This window comes from Pelobates fuscus, chromosome 6 (genome assembly GCF_036172605.1).
Source record: "Pelobates fuscus isolate aPelFus1 chromosome 6, aPelFus1.pri, whole genome shotgun sequence".
In the NCBI taxonomy this organism is placed as follows: domain Eukaryota; kingdom Metazoa; phylum Chordata; class Amphibia; order Anura; family Pelobatidae; genus Pelobates; species Pelobates fuscus.
The window spans coordinates 127,432,076-127,457,888 of record NC_086322.1 but is presented as its reverse complement, the minus strand read 5'-3'; positions in this window follow the sequence as shown (position 1 = coordinate 127,457,888).

The window sequence follows — 25,813 nt, the reverse complement described above, 5'->3', positions numbered from 1 at the left end:
AGAGACATACTATACATCTAAATGTATGTCTGGGTCTTGTGATTCTCACAATATAAAGCTCTTCACTGTAGGGTTTATAGTTTTTTAAATATGACCGTTTGAAGATGGCAACCACAAAAATACTCTGATCTGTGCCAGGCTGCAGCAGCAAGTGATGTCATAGACAGGGCCTTTTGCACCTGCTAATGTTTTTATAAATGTATGTTTTAACCCCTTAAGGACCGGACTTTTTTTGCGATGTTGTACATTTGCGACCAGGCATCTTTTTACACTTTTGTGGTGTTTGTGTTTAGCTGTAATTTTCCGCTCTCTCATTTACTGTTCCCATACAAATTATATATTGTTTTTTTCAGGACAAAAGGGGCTTTCTTTACATACCATTATTTATATAATCTCATGTAATTTAATTTTTTAAAAATGAAAAAATATGATGAAAAATTGAAAAAAAATACATGTTTTTTGACTTTTATGTGAAAAATCTTTTACTCATCTACATAAGCGAATGAAAAAAACTGCTAAATAGATTCAAAATTTTGTCCTGAGTTTAAAAATACCCAGTGTTTACATGCTTTTTGCTATTTTTTTGCATGTTATAGGGCTATAAGTACAAGTAGGATATTGCGGTTTCAAAACATACATTTTTAAAATGTTTCAATAGTGACATTGTAACACTATTATCTGTCATAAATCTCTGAATAACATCCCACATGTACATATTTTTTTTAAAGTAGACAACCCAGGGTATTCAATATGGGGTATGTCCAGACTTTTTTAGTAGCCAGTTAGTCGCAAACACTGGCCAAAGTTAGCGTTCATATTTGTTTGTGTGTGAAAAAAGTAAAAAACTAAATTGAACGCTCTCAAAGGCACGTAACCAACCTGGCCATTTTCAATGTAAAAATATTTGACCCATATATTTGACCCTGTAACTTTCAAAAACGCTATAAAACCTGTACATGGGGGGTACTGTTATACTCAGGAGACTTTGCTGAACACAAATATTAGTGTTTCAAAACTGGAAAATGTATCACAACAATTATATCATCAGTAAAAGTGCTGTTTGTGTGTGAAAAATGCAAAAAAAGTCACTTTCACTGACAATATCATCGCTGTGATATGTTTTACTGTTTTGAATCACTAATATTTGTGTTCAGCGAAGTCTCCCGAGTAAAACAGTACCCCCCATGAACAGGTTTTAGGGTGTCGTAGAACGTTACAGGGTAAAATACAGTGATAGCAAATTAAATTCTCTGAACTTTCGGCCTGGGTTGGCAGGCAGGTCCCTTAAATTGCAATCAATAAAATAACTTAATTATGTAAAAATATTACATAAATACGCACGTAGAATTTAAATATATATGCATATTTATATATTTGAAGTCTACGTGTATATTTATATAATTATTTATGTAATTTTTTATATGGACATATGAATAGTTTGTATTCTTTTTATTTATTTATATATACATAGATATATATACAATTTAATTCTAAGTGTATTTTGATATATATATATATATTAATATCAAAATACAGTTAGAATAAAATTTCGTATAGATATATAATTTTTTTTAATTTTTTATTATTATTTTTAATTTTTTTTATTTAATTTAATTTACTTATTATTTGTATTTTATAATAATATATATATATACAATATATATAGTTATTATATATATTATATATATACGTGTGTAATTTAATTATAAGTGTATTTTTATATTAATATATGTACATATTAATATAAAAATACACTTAGCATGACATTATATATATGATATATAGACATATATTATATAGGTATAATATATGTCTATATATCATATATATATACACATATATAATAATATTTTTTTTTATTAACTTTAACTTTAAATTTTTTTAATGATTTTACAGCAGCAGGGAGACTGCCTGTCAGCACAGACAGTCCCCCTGCAGGCAGACACTAGGACACCTATTGTGACCATGTGGTCGCCCTGTTGGGCGATCACATGGCCACAGGGGTCCTAATTCGCCATGGGGAGACTGTCTGGGCTGCAGGCAGTCTCCCCACAACGGGAGCACCGCCGATCGCCGCCGGGGGAACGACGGCGATTGGGTAAGTACATTTTAAATTAAGGACGGTTCAGGACCGTCGTCGGTCGGCAATGGGAAAATGCCGATGACGGTCCTGAACCGTCCCGCGTCCTTAAGGGGTTAATGTAACTGTAAAGCACTTTGGGAAACAACGTTGCAATTAAATGTGCTATATAAATAAATAAAAGTTAAAAATGCATTTCTCACTCTTTAAAGCTTGCCATGTGCACTTTTTAAATTTGATCAATCAACTGGTTAGTGTAATGTTTACGATTTTTACTTACTCCAAACATTCCAAACAGTTACTCTGCCCACAGTTACTCAGCCCACCTACACAAATCTTATATCAAAACATTCAGCTATCCCTGCTGCCACTAAACATGTCCACTGCTAAGCCATAGTGCTGATAATTTTCACAATATTACCATTTGTTTGCAACTCACGCTGTCCATTGACATTCATTGAAACTAAACCGCGACTGTGCCTTAATTTTTAATATTTCAAAAAAATACATTGCATCAAAATGTAGGTCTGGGTCTTGTGATTCTCACAATATAAAGCTCTTCGCTGTAGGATTTACAGTTATTAAAATACGACCGTTTGAAGAATGAAAAGTAATCAGGAGAGGCAAAATACTCTGACCTGTGTCAAGCTGGAGCAGCAAAGAAAGAGGAAGTGATGTCATAGACAGGGCCTTTTGTACACCTACTGACTTTTTTCAGATTGGCTGTTGTGTTTCTGTGCTGCTGGAGATTTTCAGAAAAGAGAGTTATGCAAATGTGAAGCCTCCTGTCATGTGGTAAAATTAGAGCTGTGTGAATATCATCATGCCATCTAAAGGAAAGAGATCTAAAGCTGCAAAGATACGCTGGACTAAACTGCACCTTTCAGACCCACGTTTTTGGGATCCGGAGCCCCACAGCAGCATAGTGGAAATGGAGGTTTGTGAAAGTGAATGTGCCAAGGAGGTACATAGTGAACCTGTGGTGTCATTCCCATGTTCAAGTGTGTCAAGTTCAAGAGCACACTGACAGTGTGATGGGCACTTCTGAAAACCATGGCATGCAAGAACCATGCGTACCAAGTGAAATATCTGTGCAGGCATAATTTCATCAGGGTCGTCATGACTATGGAAGTTTAAGGAACAAACAGTGTACATGCATGGCTCTGACATTTTTGGCATACCACAGTGAGCTTGATGATGTGAGGAAGGATGATCTTGATCAAATACTGAAGAAGGGCAACAGCTTGTATGGCACAACAATACAACAGTTAAAACGAAGAAATGTCTATCAGCACCAACACTTGACAATGGAAGAAGTGCCCCTCAGAGTCAACACTGAAAAATATGAATATAACGTTGTTAAATCTCCAGTGTTATCGGGATGTGTGAGAGCCACGGTAGACAGTGACAACCAAGGTTGGTTTGTTGACCTCTCCACAAGACTACAGTGCCTCAATGCAGATGTTACACATGCACTTTTTATAGTAGTGCCATATTGCATTGCATTGTTCAGAGACAAGTCTGGGAGATATGGACTGTTTGATTCTCATAGTCGAAATAAGGATGGACTTCCTGCCACTGGAAAAGGAAAAGCTGTTATGATCACTTTTACACATTTGAGTGATATGGGGGCAAGGATTTATAATTTGTATGAATTGCTCCTTACAGACACCAGAGGCCCTATTGATGGACTGCAGTATGACTTCATGCCAGTCTCATTTCATCGTGCAAGACGTCTGTCAGATGGTTTGCTGTCCCCACCGGTGCAATCTGACAAACCACATAATGGAAAGCATGTGGAGAACAAAGTGACACAGATGACCAAAGATGCAACACACACTGGATTCCCAGCCAGCAAGCATTCTCCAAGGTCACTTGATGCAAAATCCTCACAGGGCATATGGAAGGACAGTAAGGCATTTTCCAAATTAAATGCACAGCAACAACAAAAACTGAAGACAAGACACAGAAATGAAAGAAGGCGTGGTTTCAAGGCTACAAAGATGTCTGTCACCAATAAGAAGAGGACATACATCACCAGCCGATACAGAGCAGATGCTGATTTTAAGTTGAAGCAGAAGCAATATATCATTCACAAATATGCGACAGATGCCAATTTCAACTTGAAGCAGAAGCAATACACAACTAGCAAATATGCGACAGATTCCAATTTTAACTTGAAGAAGAAGCAATACATCACCAGAAAATATGCAACAGATGCAGGTTTCAAGTTAAAGCAGAAGCAATACATCACCAGAAAATATGCAACAGATGCAGGTTTCAAGTTAAAGCAGAAGCAATACACAACCAGCAAATATGCGACAAATGCCATTTTTAACTTGAATAAGAAGCAATACATCACCAGAAAATATGCGACAAATGCCGATTTCAACTTGAAGCAGAAGCAATACATCACAAGAAAATATGTGACAAATGACGATTTCAACTTGAAGCAGAAGCAATACATCGCCAGAAAATATCATAATGATCCTGCTTTCAGAAAACGTCACTTGCAACATTGCATGAGTTACATGAAAATGAAACGTCACACTCAAGCAGACTTTCGCATAACCCATAAGATGCAATGTGCCTTCAAAATAAGAATGAAATATAGACGATGGACTCATGTCATGCGGGAATGCCGATTTCAACTTGAAGCAGAAGCAATACATCACAAGAAAATATGTGACAAATGACGATTTCAACTTGAAGCAGAAGCAATACATCGCCAGAAAATATCATAATGATCCTGCTTTCAGAAAACGTCACTTGCAACATTGCATGAGTTACATGAAAATGAAACGTCACACTCAAGCAGACTTTCGCATAACCCATAAGATGCAATGTGCCTTCAAAATAAGAATGAAATATAGACGATGGACTCATGTCATGTGGGAATGCAGTCAACCAGTGGACAACAGCCTAATGCAGACAGCTATATCCACTTTCCATGAATGCATTAAAGCTGGGCCAACATTTGTGTGCACAATGTGTCATCGCACCCTTTTCCCTAACCAAGTGAAACATTGCATTCACAGCAATTACAAGAAGAATCTACACATTGTTGCTGCCTGTTTGACAGGGAAATATGTCCATGTGTGCAACAATCACTGTCAAGGCCCCGAGCAATGCACCGTACCAGATGAAAGGACCAAAGAATGGATTTGTCACAACTGTGATTCACATTTAAAAGCAGGACACAAATCATCCATCACTGTGGCTAACAACATGGAGCTGGCGCCCATTCCCCCAGAGCTTTGCGATTTGAATGTGCTGGAAAGACAACTTTTGGCCAAAATACTGCCATTTGCCAAGATCATCACACTTCCCAAAGGTCGACAGGCAGCTATACACGGCGCTGTAGTGTGTGTGCCATCTGAGGTGGAAACCACGTTCAATACTCTACCAAGATCGCACAGCACATCCCAGTTACACAGAGTGAAGCTGAAAAGACGTCTGACTTACAAAGGCCACCAGCTGTTTCACAATGTCAACATGAGAAATGTAGTAGCAGGTCTGTCAAAACTCATTGACACACACCCCGACTACAGTGACATTTCAATCAGAGTGGATGAGACAATCGCTGCTGATAATGCGGATAATGATGATGGGATGGAACTCGACAGTTGTGATGAAACTGAAATGATGGAGATACTTGAACGCATCGAAAATTGTGATCCATCAGAGGTAGAGTCTGCATGTTTACTGGCTGCTTCTGAGCAACAGGAAGGCCATGACCAACAACCTACCAATGCTGAGGATGAGAAGGATTTACTAAGACCTGGAATTGGCCTAGACAGTTGTTTGCAGCCATCTGACCTTGGAGAGGAAGCACTGACACACGGTGATGGAATATTCAGCATTGCACCTGCACAAGGAAACACACCTGTCAGCTTCTTTAAAGTTCCTAGGCTTGAGGCAATGGCTTTCCCTGTTCAGTTTCCTACTGGACAGAATACATTGGACCAGGCAAGACAAGTCAAACTGTCCCCGAGCATGTATTTCAATGCAAGGCTTTTTTTGTGTAGATACTCGTTTTGCTAGAGACACAAGCTATCTCTTCTTTGCGCAATTTGTCACAGAAACACACATGGCCAAAAGCAGCATGTCCATCCAGTTAAGGAAAGGAAAACCCAATACCAGGGATGGACAGAAAATATCCAACAAGCTGCTACAGGACAAGCGTGAGGTTGAGAGGTTGGTGCGAAACCAAGATGCCACAAGGTTCATGCAACCACTGAGAGGGAGTCCAGCTTATTGGGATAAAAATCTGAAGAATTTGCTAGCCATGGTCAGACAATTGGGTAAGCCAACATTTTTTCTTACCTTCTCTGCTGCAGAATTCAGATGGGCAGAGGTAATCACGGCAATAAAGGTGCAACAAGGTCAAAAGGTGGATTTTGCAGAGCTAGACTGGGCTGAAAAGTGTGACATCCTTCGAGGCAACCCAGTGACCACCATGCGCATGTTTGACAAACGGGTTGATGCTCTGATGCGAGAGCTGCTGTTGGGTCCTGCACAGTCAATCGGTGAAGTTATCGATTACTTTTACCGGGTTGAATTTCAGGCGAGAGGGAGCCCTCATATACATTGTCTCTGTTGGGTAGCAAGAGCTCCTATATTTGGAAAAGACAGTGATGACCAGGTGTGTGCCTTTATAGATCATAACATCTCATGTCAGCTGCCCGATGAAGCCAAACAGGCCCTACTTCACAGATTTGTAACAGAACTTCAAATGCACAGCAGAGCTCATTCAAAATCGTGCAAGAAAGGTAACAGAGTATGCAGATTTGGATTTCCAAAGTCACCTATTACAAAAACGAGGATAACTTACCCGATTCCAGAAGAACAAGGACATTGTGCAATGAAACCACAAGCAGCCAAAAACCAACTGAAACCAGTCTGGGATTTGCTTAATAACCCGAAAGTGCAGCTTGAAGACATGTCACAGCTACTGGCACAGTGTGATATGACTTTGAATCAATACAACTCGTACATTGAGGCACTGACCTCCTCAAGCGTGATTGTAATGAAGCGAGATGTCAAGGACTGCTGGGTGAACAACTACAATCCACATTTGCTGACGGCCTGGAATGCCAACATGGACATCCAGTACATTCTTGATGAGTATGGTTGCATCCTGTACATGTTGTCCTACATATCCAAGCCAGAACGCGAGCTGAGTGACCATCTCAAAACAATAGTCAAATAAATTAGCCCAGAAACAGAGACAGAACGAGAAGAAATGAAAGAAGTTCTTCAGGCTTATTCAAAACACAGAGAGGTCAGCGCCCAGGAGTCTGTGGCCCGTACGTGCAGCCTGAAAATGAAGTCTTGCTCACGTGAGGTTGTTTTTCTGCCAACTGGTGACAACGCACTGAAAATGAGTCTCCCGCTCAGTGCATTGCAGAATAAACCAGCCGATTCTCTTAATGTGTGGGTGACGAGTTTTGTCGACAAATACAGAGCCAGACCCGAAACACCAGAGTTGGAGTCCATGTGTCTGGCAGACTTTGCATCCCATTACAGGGTTGTCTATGGCAAGCAGAAGGAAGATGGCAAGCAAAAGGAAGACGGCAAGCGTGTCAGCCTTTTGAATGAAATGGGAACGATTCAAAAACGCACAAGAGGGAAGCCTGCAATCATCAGGTACGCACGCTTCTCAGAGAAGAAGGACCCCGAGAACTACTACGGCAGACTGCTTAAACTCTACCTCCCCCACCGTTCAGAGTCATCACTGAAAACTGTAAGGTTCCCAACACACCAGGATTTTTACAAAGGCGCCTGTGTGAGCTTACCAGGAGAAGAAGCAACCCGAGCAGTACCAGCAACCAAAAGAAGTTCGAACAACACAACAAAATTGTGGAACAAGTCTTGGATGACTTTGTAAAAAATGGCCCTGTTGAAGATGCTTGGAACACCTTTGCCCCAGAAGTTGAGTTAGATAGGTTGGAATGTATAGAGGAACGCAAAGAAGGGGAGCCACTTCATGAGAATGAACAAGATGATGTTCCGGAGTATACACGTCACAAACAAACAGGTGGAATTGCACTTACTGTGAAAGCCCCACAAATGTGCCCTGATTTCCTTCATAAAATGTACAGAAACCTTAACCGGACACAAGCTCAGACATTCTACTCAGTTTGTGACTGGTGCACTAACCGTGTGCGTGGCCTAAATCCTGACCCATTCTATTACTTTGTCACTGGTGGCGCAGGGACAGGCAAATCACACCTGATAAAGTGCATCTATGCTGAGGCGACAAAGATACTCTGTAAACTTACCAGACTACGTGAAGAAGCAGACACATCAATGCCCAGCGTTTTACTAACTGCATTTACAGGAACAGCAGCTTTCGACATTTCAGGCAACACTTTGCATTCTCTGCTGAAGTTGCCAAGAAGCTTGAAGCCACCCTACCAAGGACTTGGAATTCTCATAGATGAAGTGAGGGCACAGCTGTCAAATGCGGAGATCATTGTTATTGACGAGGTGTCAATGATTTCAAAGCCCCTGTTTGCCTACATCAAGTGGAGATTACATCAAATTAAAGGCAGTAAGAAACCTTTTGATGGTATGTCAGTACTAGCAGTAGGAGACTTTTACCAGGTCCCCCCGCTGGGAAAAAGTAAGCCACTCTGCGTGTTTGAGGAAAATACCAATGATGTCTGGAAAGACTACTTTCAGATGATCACGCTGACAGAGATCATGCGACAGAAGGATGACATTTCATTTGCTGAGCTTTTGAATAGAATCAGAGTCAAGCAAAAGACTGGCACCTTAAGCAATGATGACAAAGCTCTGCTTGCTCAGGCTTTGACAGATCCCACCCACTGCCCTAATGACGTGCTGCACATCTTTGCCACCAACAAAGAGGTTCACAAATATAATGCTGCAACTGTGTCTGTTCTCCATTCAAACGTCACCAACATAGATGCCGACGATTACAGAAAATACCCTAAAACAGGAGTGATGCAGAGGCAACACCAACCTTTCAAAGGACACAAAGACAATCTGATTGACACACTGCAAGCAGCTGAAGGTGCCCGTATCATGATCACAAGAAACATTGATGTTGAAGATGGGCTTGTTAATGGGACATTTGGCAAGATTGCAAGAATAATCATCCAGACTGAGAATGGTGCTACTACGGTAAACAAGCTTGGGCTTGTGCTGGACAATCCAAATGCAGGACAGAGATACCGTAACAAGTCATCTTGTGATGCTGACAACTTGGTGTACATAGAAAGGGTAGAGGAAAACCTGAGACAGAAAGGAGTTGTTCGCAGGCAGTTCCCCCTGAAGTTGGCTTTTGCATGTACGATTCATAAGTGTCAGGGGATGTCAATACAGTCGGCAGTGGTCTCATTGAAACGGGTCTTCCAACCGGGAATGGCCTATGTAGCTCTGAGTAGAACGACTACACTGCAAGGACTGCACATAACCGACTTTGATGAGAAGAAGATCTTTGCTGATCCTGAAATCAAAGCCTCCCTGGACTCAATGAAGAATGCATCACTGGAAAGTGTTATGCCCCTCTTAAAGTTTTTACAGACAACAGACAAACAGCAAACATTAACAATTATCCATCACAAAACGGAAGGATTACCAGCTCACATTGAAGATATCAAATCTCACCATGAGTTGACACTTGAAGATGTTTTATGTTTCACTGAAACTCATCTCTCAGGCTCTTCTGTTGCTGAAAGTCTCCAGCTGGAGGACTACAACCTGTTCAAATGCACCTCTCATACACGAACCGTCCTGACATTGCAAGTAAAGGTGGCGGAGGTGTCGCCTTGTATGTCAAAAACCATTTCAAGGCCTTTGAAAAGCAGTATCATCACAATGTGACTGACTTGGAGTTCTTGGTTGTCAAACTGGAGTCCCCTGTACAAGCTTTGATCGCCGTTGTTTACAGGCCACCTGATTACAGAATTGGCCAATTCCTTACTAACATGCTGGGCCTCTTGGAATCTTTGGAAAGAATGGATTGCCAACCTATAATACTCTGTGGAGATTTCAATGAAGATTTTTTGTGCAGCGCAAAGAAGCCAATATCTGATCTTCTTGACTCAAGAGGATATACCCAACTGGTCTGGGCAGCCACCACAGAAAAAAACACACTGTTGGATCACATTTACATCTCCAGGGTGCAACACTGTCTCCAGTCAGGAGTACTGCACAGTTATTACAGCTATCATGATCCCGTGTATTGTGTTTTGAGCAGTGGTTGTGAACACGTTTAAAGCCTGCATAAACAGGGCATGAGCGTTGCCAGGAAACAGTGGTTGTAAACACTGATTATCATCAAACAGCACACCTTCACCTCCATTCTACGTCAAGATGCTGAGACCCCCCCAAATGCATGTGGTCATACCTTCATCTGTTAGGCTTGTTAATGCTGCTAATGTTTTTATAAATGTATGTTTTAACATAACTGTGAAGCACTTTGGGCAACATCGTTGAAATTAAATGTGCTATATAAATAAATAAATAAAAGTTGAAATGCATTTTTCACTCTATCAAGCTTGCCATGTGCACTTTTTAAATTCGATCAATCAATTGGTCAGTGTAATGTTTACTATCTTTACTCAGTCCAAACACTCCACACAGTTACTCTGCCCACTCCATAAAGTTACTCTGCCCAGTCCAACCTTTTCACAGTTACTCCGGCCAATCCAACCACACAACAGTTACTCAAGCCACTCCACCCAGTTACTCCGCCCACTCCAGTTGTAGACTACTGGTGGAGGCAAGAACACGTTACACAATTTCCCCAGAAATTGTAGCTTTTCTAGTTAAGTGTTCTTGCATAGCAAGACCACTTACTGTTATCTCACATATATATTATTATTATTATTATTATAGCCAAATTTGCCACCCTAACTCCTCCCACAGTTTTTACACTACATAGACAAAAATATACCAAAACGTGCAGATTGTTCCCGATCGGATTGCTATTACTTTGTGGAACGTTTCGCCGAAAGGTTCACGGAATATCGTCGTTCTTGTGGCGAAATTTGTCCCATAGGAATGAATGGCAAAGCTAGAGTGGGAGCTGGCAAAAGCTGAAAAATCAGGACATGATTTCTAAACTGCTACCACTCCCTAATTTTCAGGCCCACCTACACAAATCTTATATCAAAACGTTCAGCTATCCCTGCTGCCACTAAAAATGTCCACGGCTTAGCCATAGTCCTGATAGTTTTCACAATATGAGCATTTGTTTGAAACTAACGCCGTCCATTGACATTCATTGAAACTCCACTCTACAAAGCTCAAATTTGAAGGGCAATTTCTAAACTACGACTGTGCCTTCATTGTTAATATCTCAGAGACATACTATGCATCAAAATGTAGGTCTGGGTCTTGTGATTCTCACAATATAAAGCTCTTTGCTGTAGGGTTTATAGTTTTTAAAATACGACCGTTTGAAGATGGCAACCGCCAAAATACTCTGACCTGTGCCAGGCTGCAGCAGCAAGTGATGTCATAGACAGGGCCTGCTAATGTTTTTATAAATGTATGTTTTAATGTAACTGTGAAACAACGTTGCAATTAAATGTGCTATATAAATGATAACAGTTACTCCGCCCACTCCAGTTGTAGACTACTGGTGGAGGCAAGAACACTTCACACAATTTCCCCAGAAATTGTAGCTTTTCTAGTTCTTATTCTTATTATAGCCAAATTTGCCACCCTAACTCCTCCCACAGTTTTTACACTACATAGACAAAAATTTACCAAAACGTGCAGATTGTTCCCGATCGGATTGCTATTACTTTGTGGAACGTTTAGCCGAATAGTTCACGGAATATCGTCGTTCTTGTGGCAAAATTTGTCCCATAGGAATGAATGGCAAAGCTAGAGTGGGAGCTGGCAAACGTTGAAAAATCAGGACATGATTTCTAAACTGCCACCACTCCCTCATTTTCAGGCCCACCTACACAAATCTTATATCAAAACGTTCAGCTATCCCTGCTGCCACTAAAAATGTCCACAGCTAAGCCATAATCCTTATAGTTTTGACAATATGACCATTTGTTTGCAACTCACGCAGTCCATTGACATTCATTGAAACTCCACTCTGCAAAGCTCACATTTGAAGGGCAATTTCTAAACTGTGACTGTGCCTTCATTGTTAATATATCAGAGACATACTATACATTAAAATATAGGCTTGGGTCTTGTGATTCTCACAATATAAAGCTCTTCACTGTAGGATTTATAGTTTTTAAAATACGACCGTTTGAAGATGGCAACCGCAAAAATACTCTGACCTGTGCCAGGCTGCAGCAGCAAGTGATGTCATAGACAGGGCCTTTTGCACCTGCTAATGTTTTTATAACTGTATGTTTTAATGTAACTGTGAAGCACTTTGGGCAACAACGTTGCAATTAAATGTGCTATATAAATAAATAATAACAGTTACTCCGCCCACTCCAGTTGTAGACTACTGGTGGAGGCAAGAACACTTCACACAATTTCCCCAGAAATTGTAGCTTTTCTAGTTATAATTAATAAAATTACATAATTATGCAAAAAGATTACATAAATATACACACAGAATTTAGATGTAAAAAACAGATAAAATTTGAATCTTGTAATACCTTTTTTATTGGACTAACAGAATTTTTTAATGACAAGCTTTCGGGAGAACCTCTCTTTCTCAAGTCTAAAGCATTTCTGAGCAAGCCGACACATAGAATTCAAAGTTGAGTTGTGATACAGGGGTCAAGGCCACATGAGTGCAGATAAGACATAGGTTTAATAGAAAATGGACACCATTCTCACAGGGGGTCGTAAATATCTTGTGTGAAGATCACAGAGTGAGGGGGGGAGAGAGAAAAAAAAACAAGCAAACTGTGCAGAAGATGGTACTAGAAAACAAGGGGAGAGTGAAAACAAAATAATTGCTTATATTAAGAATGCATGAATTCCAATCCAAAAGTTACAGGATATGCATGAAGGCCGATATCCAGCATACACAGACACACACACACACACACACACACACTCACACACATGTACATATACATATACATATACACAAGTAGTGTATATGTACAAATATGCACAAGTACATTACACACTATGCACAAGAACATACAACAATATACATATAAATACAACCAAAATGCACAAATACAGTTGCAAGAAAAAGTATGTGAACCCTTTGGAATGATATGGATTTCTGCACAAATTGGTCATTAAATGTGATCTGATCATCATCTAAGTCACAACAATAGACAATCACAGTCTGCTTAAACTAATAACACACAAATAATGAAATGTTGCCATGTTTTTATTGAACACACCATGTAAACACTTACAGTGCAGGTGGAAAATGTATGTGAACCCCTAGACTAATGACATCTCCAAGAGCTAATTGGAGTGAGATGTCAGCCAACTGGAGTCCAATCAATGAGATGAGATTGGAGGTGTTGGTTACAACTGCCTTGCCCTATAAAAAACACAAACCAGTTCTGGGTTTGCTTTTCACAAGAAGCATTGCCTGATGTGAATGATGCCTCGCACAAAAGAGCTCTCTGAAGACCTATGATTAAGAATTGTTGACTTGCATAAAGTTGGAAAGAGTTATAAAAGCATCTCCAAAAGCCTTGCTGTTCATCAGTCCACGGTAAAACAAATTGTCTATAAATGGAGAAAGTTCAGCACTGCTGCTACTCTCCCTAGGAGTGGCCGTCCTGTAAAGATGACTGCAAGAGCACAGCGCAGACTGCTCAATGAGGTGAAGAAGAATCCTAGAGTGTCAGCTAAAGACTTACAAAAGTCACTGTCAAATGCTAACATCCCTGTTAGCGAATCTACAATACGTAAAACACTAAGCAAGAATGGATTTCATGGGAGGATACCACAGAGGGAGGCACTGCTGTCCAAACAAAACATTGCTGCACGTTTACAGTTTGCACAAGAGCACCTGGATGTTCCACAGCAGTACTGGCAAAATATTCTGTGGACAGATGAAACCAAAGTTGAGTTGTTTGGAAGAAACACACAGCACTATGTGTGGCGAAAAAGAGGCACAGCACACCAACATCAAAACCTCATCCCAACTGTGAAGTATGGTTGTGGGGGCATCATGGTTTGGGGCTCCTTTGCTGCGTCAGGGCCTGGATGGATTGCTATCATCAAAGGAAAAATGAATTCCCAAGTTTATCAAGACATTTTGCAGGAGAACTTAAGGCCATCTGTCTACCAGCTGAAGCTCAACAGAAGATGGGTGTTGCAACAGGACAATGACCCAAAGCATAGAAGTAAATCAACAACAGAATGGCTTAAACAGAAGAAAATACACCTTCTGAAGTGACCCAGTAGGAGTCCTGACCTCAACTCGATTGAGATGCTGTGGCATGACCTCAAGAAAGCGATTCACACCAGACATCTCAAGAATATTGCTGAACTGAAACAGTTCTGTAAAGAGGAATGGTCAAGAATTACTCCTGACCGTTGTGCACGTCTGATCTGCAACTACAGGAAACGTTTGGTTGAAGTTATTGCTGCCAAAGGAGGTTCAACCAGTTATTAAATCCAAGGGTTCACATACTTTTTCCACCTGCACTGTAAATGTTTACATGGTGTGTTCAATAAATACATGGCAACATTTCATTCTTTGTGTGTTATTAGTTTAAGCAGACTGTGATTGTCTATTGTTGTGACTTAGATGATGATCAGATCACATTTTATGACCAATTTGTGCAGAAATCCATATCATTCCAAAGGGTTCACATACTTTTTCTTGCAACTGTATATGTGCATGCACACCTATACATACATCCACACACAAGCACCAATACTATCCATGTGCTAACAATGGATGAAGCACATGGTGAGAACAATGGATGGTGGCCATTTTAACTCACATACACTGTTTGGACTTTTCTACACGGTGCCATCTCGCCGGTATTTGGTGCACAAAGACATCATGCAGTAGTTTTAAACTATACAACAGGGGACACATTTTACAGTAATTATTTTTCAAATAGCCTGTATATGTTCTGCGGAATCTGCATTAAACTGTATCTTCCAAACTACTGAACGGATCTGGGTGAATTTTGGATATGTGGTTCACCCAGATCCCCCAGTTCCAATATATACTGTGGTTATGGGGTCATTGCATGTTTTGGGGTCCCTGTGATATATTTTATAATAATGTATTTCTCTGCCTGTGACAATTATATTAACAATTGTGTTCAGTAATCATATCACAGGCAGAGGGGAGGATTTTGTGTGGGATTGTACGGATTGATTGGTTGTATTTCAAAACCCTGTGGGCTGTACTATGTTTGTGGATTGTGAATAAAAGAGGCTGTATGTGCCAGTACAGTCAGTTCTGCTTGACCTCAAAACGAAGTGTTGTCTCGTTATTGGGGGAATTGGATTGTATGCTGATTGCCAGGAGTGTAAGCTGATTGTATGCTTTTCCTGTTCAGCTGTTTACAGCATTCATATGCTTGAGAGCATTCGTATGCTTCTCCGGTTCGGTGGTTGTGGTGTCTGCTGCAGTGCTGACAGTCCTCAGGAAGTGCTAGGAGCATCCTTCAACAGAGGTACCCAGTCAGTGTGCCAGGTGATCCGTTACATTATATAAATATATAAATGGGTAGCTTTATATGGCCCACTTTATGACAGTCTTTCAAATCTATCTTTTGATTCAACTCATGCTTAATTTTTTTCAGGGCCTGTGGAAAATGAGAACATTGTAGCTCCTTAACAAAATGGAAGCATTTTGAAGTAAGTTTTATATTTTCTTTTTGACTAAATAATTCCTCCAGTTTTCTTTTATGAAAGGATTTCCCCCCTCATGTAATTATATAATTCACTTTCTTATACGACATAGTCAGAACATTTACCAGTCATTCATTAATATAGCAGATATTTTAAAAACTGAAACGAGCCGCTCTCCCAGATCAATATTCTCCATGAGGTATTGTAGTATATGGAATGGAATAGATTTTATTTGTGCCTAAGATATATTGTTTTTCTTTTAAATGTTTTCCAGAAATTGATTGGTTGTATGCCTTCCTGGATGTCCTTTACCTCTAATCCAGGTTGATTTGTACTTCAGATTACCCACACAGAGTTATTCACTAAAATGTGAAATCTAAGTGAACTTCAAATTTTTACCCAAAATAGCCAAACCAAAGCATATCTGGCTTGGAGATTTTTTTCTGAATTCAGCTATTTTTGCCCAAAATTTTACATTTACTTTTCATTCCCAACAATTCTCACTTTTTAAAATAATCCTGTCAGTGGTGGCTGTGGATATACTCAAAAAATACACATCATAGCACTATACAAATATAGACAGGGTCAGTATATCCGCTATGTGCTGAACTGTACATTAGCAGGAATTTACAACAGACAAGAGGTCCACCCATTGAGATTGGAAAAAAACGTTTTTTTCTTGCAGCAGAGGAAAGAGTTATTCACAGTGAGAAAAATAAAGATGTAGAATTCTCAGCCTTAACAGGTGGTCTTAATAGATTCTAAAGATATAAAAAAAAAAAAAAAAAACAGATGCTGTTTTGGAAAAATAGAATATTCAAGGATAGAATTTATATATATATTGCCATTGTTCAAAGGGTTGGCTGTGGCTCAGCGGTTCCTTCTATATCAAGCATTGCTGAATAATCCATTTGAAGGATCGATTCCCGCGGGCGCTATCTAACCTTTTTTGGTGATATTACACTCATTTGGTATTATTACACTCATCATAGCACTATACAAATATAGACAGTGTCAGTATATCTGCTATGTGCTGAACTGTTCATTAGCAGGAATTTACAATAGACAAGAGGTCCACCCATTGAGATTGGAAGAAAGGTGTTTTTTTCTTGCAGCAGAGGACAGAGTTCTTTACAGTGAGAACAATAAACATGTAGAATTCTCAGCCTAAATAGGTGGTCTTATTAGATTCTAAAGATATAAAAAAAAAGAGATGCTGTTGTGTAAAAATAGAATATTCAAGGATAGAATTGCTATATATCTGAACATGCCATTGACCAAAGGGTTGGCTGTGGCTCAGCGGTTCCTTCTATATCAAGCATTGCTGAATAATCCACTTGAAGGATCGATTCCCGCGGGCGCTGTCTAACCTTTTTTGGTGTTATTACACTCATTTAACAGAATGTATTTAAGTAACAATTTGCAAAGAATGACTAGAACAGTAGTACATTGTTTCCCCTTAGTATATAAATATATATAATAATTATGTGCTTTCATTTAAATATTGTCATACAAAAAAGATTAACACAACAACATAATAGAAAATATTTGCCAGTAAACAGCTCAACATCCTAGATTCCCGTGTAGCAGGTTCTATATTCCAGACCTACATTTTTTTCAATCATTTTAAACCAGACTTCCCATTTCTCTATATTTTTATTTCTGTAGTTTGTAAAATCGTCTATATCTTTTTCGTTCTTGGTTGTTTCAAATTTTTGGTCTATTAATCTTTTTTTGAGCATAATGGTTTTTCTTTCCAGTTTTTAGCAGTGATATTTTTAGCAGCTATTAATATATTTATTATAAGTCTATATTTATCTTTAGCTATATTTGGAATCCCTAAGTGATGTAACAATACCTCTGGTCTAATGAAAAGCACGATATCCATGAAATATTTAATGAAGTATACAAAATCTCTCCAAAGAGGGACAATTAGTGGGCAGTTCCACCACATATGCAAATAATCCCCATTAGAATTCCAACATCTCTAGTAATTATTAAGTTCACCTGAATATATTTTAGCTATCTTACTTGGTACCAGATACCATCTATTAGGAAGAACTGTAATTCTTGTAGAGTTAAACAATGGGTAGCTTTATATGTCCCGCTCACTCAGCTCATGTTTCATTTTTTCAGGGCCTTGGGAAAATGAGAACCTTGTATGTCACTAACAAAATGGTAGCATTTTGAAGTAAGTTTTATATTTTCTCTTTGACTAAATACTTCCTCCAGTTTTCTTTTAAATTCTCCTCCCTTCATTAATGATTTTATACGGAAGGAATTCACCCTCATGTAATTATATAATTCCCTTTCTTGTACGGCATTTTCTGAATATAGTTGAAATGGCTTTACCACATGATTTATTAAAATAGCAGATTTTTTAAACTGAAACGAGCCGCTTTCCCAGATCAATATTCTCTATGAGGTATTGTAGTATATGGAATGGAATAGATTTTATTTGTGCCTAAGATATCTTGTTTTTCTTTTTAAACTTTTCCAGAAATTGACTGGTTGTTTGCCTTCCTGGGTGTCCTTTACCTCTAATCCAGGTTGTTTTGTACTTCTGGTTACCCACGCAGAGTTATTCACTAAAATGTGAATTCAAAGTGAACTTCAAATTTTTGACCAAAATAGCCAAACCAAAGCATATCTGGCTTGGAGATTTTTTCGGAATTCAGCTATTTTTGCCCAAAATTTTAAATTTACTTTTAATTCCCAACAATTCTCACTTTTTAAAATAATCCTGTCAGTGGTGGCTGTGGATATACTCAATAAATACACATCATAGCACTATACAAATATAGACAGTGTCAGTATATCTGCTATGTGCTGAACTGTTCATTAGCAGGAATTTACAATAGACAAGAGGTCCACCCATTGAGATTGGAAGAAAGGTGAGTTTTCTTGCAGCAGAGGACAGAGTTCTTTACAGTGAGAACAATAAACATGTAGAATTCTCAGCCTAAATAGGTGGTCTTATTAGATTCTAAAGATATTTAAAAAAAAAAAAAGAGATGCTGTTGTGTAAAAATAGAATATTCAAGGATAGAATTGATATATATCTGAACATGCCATTGAACAAAGGGTTGGCTGTGGCTCAGCGGTTCCTTCTATATCAAGCATTGCTGAATAATCCACTTGAAGGATCGATTCCCGCGGGCGCTATCTAACCTTTTTTGGTGTTATTACACTCATTTGGTGGTATTACACTCATCATAGCACTATACAAATATAGACAGTGTCAGTATATCTGCTATGTGCTGAACTGTTCATTAGCAGGAATTTACAATAGACAAGAGGTCCACCCATTGAGATTGGAAGAAAGGTGAGTTTTCTTGCAGCAGAGGACAGAGTTCTTTACAGTGAGAACAATAAACATGTAGAATTCTCAGCCTAAATAGGTGGTCTTATTAGATTCTAAAGATATAAAAAAAAGAGATGCTGTTGTGGAAAAATAGAATATTCAAGGATAGAATTGATATATATCTGAACATGCCATTGACCAAAGGGTTGGCTGTGGCTCAACGGTTCCTTCTATATCAAGCATTGCTGAATAATCCACTTGAAGGATCGATTCCCGCGGGCGCTGTCTAACCTTTTTTGGTGTTATTACACTCATTTGGTGTTATTACACTCATCATAGCACTATACAAATATAGACAGTGTCAGTATATCTGCTATGTGCTGAACTGTTCATTAGCAGGAATTTACAATAGACAAGAGGTCCACCCATTGAGATTGGAAGAAAGGTGAGTTTTCCTGCAGCAGAGGACAGAGTTCTTTACAGTGAGAACAATAAACATGTAGAATTCTCAACCTAAATAGGTGGTCTTATTAGATTCTAAAGATATTAAAAAAAAAAAAAGAGAGATACTGTTGTGTAAAAATAGAATATTCAAGGATAGAATTGATATATATCTGAACATGCCATTGAACAAAGGGTTGGCTGTGGCTCAGCGGTTCCTTCTATATCAAGCATTGCTGAATAATCCACTTGAAGGATCGATTCCCGCGTGCGCTATCTAACCTTTTTTGGTGTTATTACACTCATTTGGTGTTATTACACTCATCATAGCACTATACAAATATAGACAGTGTCAGTATATCTGCTATGTGCTGAACTGTTCATTAGCAGGAATTTACAATAGACAAGAGGTCCACCCATTGAGATTGGAAGAAAGGTGAGTTTTCGTGCAGCAGAGGACAGAGTTCTTTACAGTGAGAACAATAAACATGTAGAATTCTCAGCCTAAATAGGTGGTCTTATTAGATTCTAAAGATATAAAAAAAAAAGAGATGCTGTTGTGTAAAAATAGAATATTCAAGGATAGAATTGATATATATCTGAACATGCCATTGAACAAAGGGTTGGCTGTAGCTCAGCGGTTCCTTCTTTATCAAGCATTGTGTAGGAAATTGGCATTCCGTGAAATCTTTGTTTGTCACATATCAGTTTTCATAACAATCGAATCAAATATCTTGCAGTTAACTTATGTTTATTCAAACATAACAATCCATCTGGTAATAACAAATGTCTTTAACATTCTTTGTCCAATACAGAGAGCAATTTTCTAGATGTTATCCATTTTTGATGTTAAAGGTATTGGCCACGAATTCTAAACTACAATCAGTTTTATGGGTTTAAAATTCAGTTACAGAGGGGAGTATACATAAGATTGCCTTACTTTAAAATAAGTGGCTATCTTAGAAAAAGGGGAGTTACTTAGCATCATTTGAAATCTATGATTAAAGTCATACGTTATATTTGGCGGCAAGCTATGTAAGACAAAGAACTTCTATATACATGATGTAATGAATAATTGCCTGTAGAAATGTGAGTCTTCAAAGGAATTCAGGCTTTCAAGGCTAGGTCAAAGGTTACTATAAACAAGCCCTTCAACATCACTCTTAAAGTGAACCAGATGTGGTCTCCATTCCTTATACAATGAAAGTCTGTAATACTCTATAGGCCAAGGTATGGCTTCTCAATTTCAGTGTTCTTGAAGCAATCCGAATAAAACTTATAATATTTATATCAACACATTAAATACATTTAAAGTACATAATAATATTTTTCAAGCCCCTCTTTGATGCTTTATGTAAATATAATGCATCATAATAACTTATACCAATTATTTATGGGATTTTAATTTTGTTTTCTGATATTGATCTAAGTATCAGTTTACAAGGAAAGGCCTTTTAACACAGCCATTTCCAGTTGTCTGTATTGCTTTTTACACTCCAAGAGGGAGAAGCAAGTCATTTTAACCCTTTCATTTCTGAACTCCTAAGAACAAAATTCTTGTTACAATTACCTTTACATTTTTCACTAATTCATTAATTTACCTTGGGCATTGATTTTACCTAACATTAATAATAACGGTATCATAGTTATTATGCTGTGTAATTGTATACAGGTTATATTAACCAGAAAACACAATCGGTTTGATTTAGTCCATGAAATATTGTCCTCTCCAATCGAATCCACAAGCACAGTCTCTTTGAAAGTCCATAATGTCCTTTGAAAGTCCAAACAATTTGTCCTTTTATTTAAAATCATACAGGTTTTTGTCCATGTAAAACAGTATTGGTTCTGTAATGAAAAACAGATGGCAGTTTACTATTCTTATACATTAGTAAATGTCTTATACATTAGTAAATTTCTTATACCTTAGTACATTTCTTTTACATTGATCACTAGACACAAGAATTGATTTATTACACTTTGTACCAATGTTTGCTTTTTAAACCTATAACACAGTTTGTCCTAATTTTTATTCTTAGACTAACATAAGGACCATAAGGACCTTCCCAACTTGCTTTTCATAGACCTGGTGTTTTAAATGATTTACCATTGCCTTATAACCTGGCTTAAACATATCTGCATAATTTCCCTGTGTTACTTCTTTATATGTATTTAATTTATTTTTACATATATAGCGCCATCAGATGCCGTAGCGCTGTACAACTTTAACACATAGTTTACCATAAGGGACGACATTCGAAGTAGCAAACTTCAATTCTAACAATAGATGTTCCTGTAATACTTTCAACTATTCAGCATGTTCTGCTGTAACTTTGAATGTACTTGGAACAAAAGGTTTATTAGGGAAAGTGATTACATAGTTCTACATGTCACTAACTCATGAGGTGACACTGGAGTTTGGATTTGCAGGAATAGACATTAATACTCCTGGTAAATATGTTAACCAATTACTCTTATCTTAAAGCATTTTTATTTCTATTTTATTTTATTTATTTTAATTTAGAAATTAATTTATATAGAGTACAATGGTATTTTTGCCAAAGGAACTCTCTGCAATTTTGGTTTCTAGTATTTAGGTCTTGGATTAATTGAACACATATGAGACACTTCTGCAATATATTTATACACTTTTTGTTTTAAATTAGGATGATACAATTTATTTTGCAGGACCTTAAATAGTTGTCCTGTACCCAAATGCCCTGTGTACTATGATTGAATACAATCAGCCCTTGTAATAAGCCACTAGGTACAAATGTTTGTGTTTCATTGTGTTTAACCCTGTACATGCCAGTTTCAGTATCTAGATCCATTCTTTCTATACTGAAAGCTACATCCTTTCATTCTCTATCTGATCTTATAGGGTATTTGTTATTTGTCTTTTACTAACAGTTGCACTCATTACACAGTAGTATTACAACTCCTCAAACAAAGTTTCCTTTGATTCCTGATCTACAAGTCTGTTTCACAACAACAAGTTAAACCCTTTTTTTTTTTTTTCATAATTAAACAGTTCTGCCAGAATACCTGCATGTTTTAAAGCTTTATCCTGAGAATCTACCATTCCTCTTTTCTCCATATTGGGAGGTGAAGTGTTAAAGCTTTAACTACATAACTGCTGTCACTGATTATATTGAATGGGTCATATATTTCTAGAGCTTTCTTTACAGACTCTAACTCCGCTTTCTGAGCAGACATATGGCGTGGTAGTCTATCTTTGCAATTCTTTTGTTTAATCGTCATATATGACATAACCTGTGTGATGTGATCCATCAACATAAAATCTTGTTCCTCCACATACAAACTAGAAATCCCTTGTATTGTTTGCTTCTCAAAAGGAGATCTGGATTATATTTCCATTTCCTTCTGACATCAAATCAGGAATAGCATATCTTTTACTGGTTTCTACCCTGGGTGGTTTATTTTGTAACTGGCTATATACTCCTAACTCAGAACAATTTTGTAACAGTTTTAGATATTTGGGGGGTTTGTTAATTTATCTGTCCAAATCCTGCCTTGTGTTGTGTTGCTTCTAAAGCCCATCATACAGCCATGAGCTGTTTTACACAGGAAAACATTCCTCTTTCCACTGGATACATAATTTTAGCAAAATATCCCAGTATTCGTAAAGATTAATGCTACCTTTGCATTAAACTGCTATTAATGAAGAGACACCTGCGTAACATTGAACAATATATGGTACTGTTTCAATGGGAGCAGCTAGCACAGGCGCTTGTGTGAGAGCATCTTTTAACAGATTTCACTCTTTTCAAATTCCCCTGTCCAGATGATATTATCTTTTATATTTTAGCATATTGCATAAGGGTTTTGCTATCCCTTCCATATCATATATAAATTCTCTGCTAACATTTATCAAGCTTAAACATTTCTGTAGATGATACACTGTCATTGGCCTTGTCAATTGCTGCAATGCTTTAACCCTTGCTGTACATGGCGTTTTACATTCTGGATCTATATTAACTCCTAGGAAAGTACATCTTTCCTTCAAGATCTGCACTTTGAATGTGTTCAGTTTTAACCCATTATCTGCCAGTGTTTGACAAATATCACACAGTATCTGCTCATGCTCTTCCCTTGTTACTGTTTGAACTAACAGATCATCAACATATTGCAAAATCTTATTCCCATTCCCCAGGGGTTCCAATACTTGAGCCATTGCTTTATGAAAGTAAGCTGGTGAGGATTGGAAGCCCTGTAGCAACACCTGGAACAGATATTGATGATTTTTAAAGGTAAAAGCATAGCAATACTAGCTATCTGGATTGAATGATATAGAAAAGAACACATTGACTATATCCAATACAGAAAGTACTTAACATTAGCATCTATTTGCGCCATGATATCTGATGAGATTTACTTATTCACCACATACGTGTCTACAATTAAACCATAAGTGCCATTGGCTTGATTATTAGCCAAATGGTGACTTACATTTGGAATTACCCACTCTCAACACTCCTTGAGATACCAATGCTTTTATCACCTGATTCACACCTTCTTCTTATTCTTTGGGATCTTATATTGTTTAACTGCAGGGGGTCTAGAACTACAATTACAACTTGCAAATTCACTATCCCACACTCTTGTTTAGACTTAGAGCACACTGTGGGGTATTTAGTTTTAAGATATGGTACAACCCCATCATCTTGTTGTATAGAAGGTGACACTTCACTCTGTTTTACAGTTATATCATGACTAAACTATCTTAATTTATTAGGTTTAACCACTCAACCTGTTTTGCTCTCACCTAAAGCTTGCCATAAAACCAAATTTAATAAATCCACATACAACTTTTTTTTTCATTGATAACATCCATTCCCATAATAGTACAGTGGGAGGAGAGGTGCAACTATAAATCACCAAAAGATTTTTCCTCCTTCAATCTCAACTTCATTATCAGTGGATAGAATTTCATGTGCATTTGTTCAATTAAAAACTTAGAAGGGATTTGTTGATATGCTTAAATTTTTAAAGGCAAGCGTGTTTTATTAGAGTCATTCCTGCTCCTGTTTCTAATAAAACTCTGTTATTTTTCCCTCTAGTCTTCCATAAATATATGGTCGCCCATCTTCACTTCGTTATCAGCAAGATAGATCTGATAATAGCTAGGGGTTACACATCCCTATTTATTGGTGAGTTTAGGCAGATTTTACTTGTCGATTTTAAATGGCATTTAACATCAGTATACACTCTTCACATGAATTTGATATGTGAGGGGGGGTTGGTTGAAGATGTATGCTCTGTTTTTACAGCTGCCACTCTCTGTAGATTCTTATGGTCTGGGAAATTAAATTTTCTTTCCCTTTCACTGGGTAAGTTTTTTCTTCATATTTAGGACAATATCTCCTAACATGACCTTATTGGTTGCAATTATAGCATACCATAGAATTACTCTAATAAAACCCTATAATATCTATCTTGGGGTGTGGCCGAATAGTTTTTAGTACCCTGGTAATTTTGTTAATTTTGTGGTCTTTCCTTAAACCTCACTCTAAAATTACCATATTCAATTAATAACCTAATTTCTCCTTCTACCTTCTTCACTAGACACATTTTTAATAGGGGCCAGTCCTGCTGAAGTATCCCTAGACAAAAGTGTGTCTGTGCAACATTGTAGTTATTCCTGTGTTTTTCCTTTTTAACAATTGCAAGGATTTCATAATTTCCATAGCAGCAAAATCTCTTAATCTAGCTCATTTGGTTACCCTGATATTATAGAGACATATTCACTAACACTCTGCCTATGTTACTCTTTAGACATAGTAGACGGTTTTGTGTCAGTAATCAAATTCCATGCCTTATTCCTTAAATTAGCACAAACATGTATATCATAATTTTCTCCATTTAAATTAATCAAAAATAGAAAATTCTAAACTATTCAAACTAGTTTCACACTGTACAACCATTAGCAATATATTTGGAAACAATTCCTGCAACTAAACTCTGGGCTTTTTCACATTCTTTATCCTCCAACACATCAATGAGTTAATTTTTAACCCATTCACTTAATGAGGCTGGCAGCCAGATCAAACGACATCTGGTGGCTACCACATCACTAAATTTTTGTTTATTCATTTCACCTTCAAAAACCCACATATTGTAAAAAGGTCCTCTCTGCTCATCATATTTAGACACATTTTTAATCAATCTGGCTAATCTGAGAGTATCCATCTGACCCTTTTTCTTGCACAATTTCC